The sequence below is a fragment of the Octodon degus genome, unplaced genomic scaffold (genome assembly GCF_000260255.1).
Source record: "Octodon degus isolate 3935 unplaced genomic scaffold, OctDeg1.0 scaffold00023, whole genome shotgun sequence".
NCBI classification, from domain to species: domain Eukaryota; kingdom Metazoa; phylum Chordata; class Mammalia; order Rodentia; family Octodontidae; genus Octodon; species Octodon degus.
The window spans coordinates 14,761,768-14,764,749 of record NW_004524599.1 but is presented as its reverse complement, the minus strand read 5'-3'; positions in this window follow the sequence as shown (position 1 = coordinate 14,764,749).

Here is a 2,982-nt window from a genome sequence, read left to right as displayed (position 1 = left end):
GTATACAGCATATTGTTGAATTTTGTTTCCTAATCCACTGTGCCAGTCTATTTCTCTTAATTGGTGAATTGAGTCTACTTACATTGATGGTTATAACTGACACGTGTTGATTCATGATTGACATGTTATTTACCTGCTGTTGTTTACTCCTTTTTCCATTTTCTCCTGTGTTTAATTTTTTTCTCTATTTAGTGAGTTCCTTCTTTTTTCGTTTGTGGACTTCTGCTCATTTTGCTCCCTCTCTAGAACATCTTTCAGTAGTCTGTGTAGGGTTGGCTTTGTCATCATGAAATTCTTAATTCTTTTTCATCACTTCTCCATCAAACTTGAAAGAGTTTTTCAGGGTTTAGTAGTCTGGGCTAGAATTTGTTTACATAGAGGACTTGAAGTACTCTGCTCCATGCTCTTCTTGCCTTTATGGTTTGTGAAGAGAAGTCAACTGTAATTCTGATGGGTTTTCCTTTGAATGTGGTCTGCTTCTTTTCTCTAGCAGCTTTCAGTACATTATTCTTGTGCTGGATTTCTGGGATCTTGACTATTATATGTCTCAGTGTGTTTTTAATTGGGTTGAAGTTATTTGGTGTTCTGTATGCTTCGGTTACCTGAATGTCAGATTGTTTTCCCATATTTGGAAAGTTTTCTGCTATTACTTCTGCCCATATTCTTTTTATATCATTTGTATTGACTCCTCTTTCTCCTTGATACCTATTAGTCTCACAATATTCATGTTTGCATCGTCCTGTAGGTGATGAATTATTTTTTTCCTGCATCTTAGTTGTTTTTGAGAGATCCTTTCTTACCTTTTCACTAGCTGCACCAGCATCTTCAAGATCTGAAACTGTCTTTACTTTCACTCAAATGGTTTTGCCGGTTTGTCATTGAGATTTTAAGCTCCTCTATATCTCTTTGATTCTACTTCATGCGATCTATTTCTTTCCTGTATTGGTCATTCAAGGAATCAGTCATTTTTCTAATCTCCTCTATTTTTTTTTTTAATCAATGTCTTCTCTAGAGGCCGTTATTAATTCTTTTACTGCAGAGTGTTTTTCAGATTGGGTTTCCTCCCTATGTTTCTGTATTCGATTCTTTACTTCAGATGCTATGAATTCAAAGATTTCTTTTTTTAGTTCAGAGATTACTTCTGCTCTGAGTTCCTCTATACCTTTCTGCTGCTGTTTCTTTACTTCCGATGCTGTTAATTCATACATTTCATCTGAGGTAGTGTCCTCTGCTCTTGTTCTGGGTGGGCTCGAGGCCTGAGATTGCATTTTGCTCCTTGTCTTTGTCATTTCATATAACTCTGACCTCTGACCTTTGGTGTAGAGCTTTGGTGCAGTTATAACCTTAACACCTACTGAAATTTGGGGGCAGATCTATTAAGTTTCAGTTTATCCAGTTATGCCTGGCCTGGGTCGAGCTCTTCTGTTTAGGTCCTGCTGCAGCCCTTGGAAGTGAACCTGTTGTGCCCCTCTGGCCCAACAGTGAACTTGTGGTGCCCCTCTGTGTGCCCCTGGCCCAGGGGCACAGGGGAGGGCAGAAGCTCTCCCACACACTAGCCGGGTCTGGGCTTGGGCTGATCTGGGGGTCCTGAGAGCATTGCAGAAGTTCTCACTTACTTGGCAGGCTTGGGGTTGGAGGCTCCGGAGGCTTGGAGGGGTCCCGAGGTGTGGAAGAGGGTCTCACGTGGCATGCCTGAGTTTTGGTCTGGAGAGGTCCCGCAGGCACAGGGAAGCCAGAAGCTCTCCCACACACTTGCCAGGCCTGGGCTGGGCTCGATCTTGAGACAGATTATTTGAGCAAACCTTACTCATTACAATTTTTAAAGGCTGGGGAGATAGCTCAATGGTACAATCACCTGCCTGAGAAGTGCAAGGTCTTGAGTTCAATTCCTGGCACTGAAATAAAATTGATCCAGAAAAAAATGGTTTAAAAATAAAGTTTATGAAGCTCGATAGCACATGCGTGCAATACCAGCATCTTTGGGGGGGCTGAGGCAGGAGGATTGCCACAAATTCAAGGCCATGCAGTGAGACCCTTTCTTTCTCAGTTCACCCCCTGGTGGACACTTACGCGGGTTTCACAGCTTGGTGATTGCCTGGGAGTAGAGTTGCAGCAGACGAGGGAGTGCGGCTGCTTTTCTGCACGGTTATGTTTTCATCCTGCATTAGCCCTGAGTGCGGAATGTCTGGATCTAACGTTCCACTTTCAATATTTCGCTGACCCTCTGTGCTGCTGTCCACAAGGGCTGCCCTAACTTACGGTCCCTGCAGCAACACGCGAGCTCTCTGCAAACTTGCTAGCATTTGCTTTTTTTTTTTTTTTTTTTTCTTTTCTGTCTTTTTGCTAATTACCTTTAATAATTGTGATCTATTTCTGGCTTTGACCAGCTGACCTTGACCTTCAGTTTCAGTATGGAAACTTCAGATAGCTGCAAGCAGCATTCCAGGGGTAGCTCTTTGAGCAGTGATTAAAACCATATGAGTAACCAACGCACATGGCATGTAGAAAAACCCACTTTACTTTATCACTTCCTTAGCATATGGGAGGGCTTAAAATTATGTTCAATTGTTAGTCATGAAAATGTTTAAATAATACACATTTTTTTTTTTTTTAGAAAGAAGCCAGGGGATGGCTTCCACTTGCCACAGTATCCCTCCCTCCAACCCTCGCCACCTTCCCTCTCCCCAAACACCCACACAGTTACAAGCATCTCAGCCCATGCAAATGGTTCATGTGTGTGCTATAACAGCTATATTTGTACTCAAAGTCTACCATTTTATTTTTAAAGAGTTTTACCTTTGAGTTGGCAAGTTGAGAGTTAAAAAGTAAGATTTTGTAGTTCCTACTCTGGACACTAAAGTACCGGATGGTATAATCATGATATTTTTATATCCAAGAGTTCTTAAGTTTGGTAAGAACAAAGCAAAACAAAACTAGCCTTTACTAGCCCCTCCTGCCTGCCATTGGTTCTTCGCCAGCATC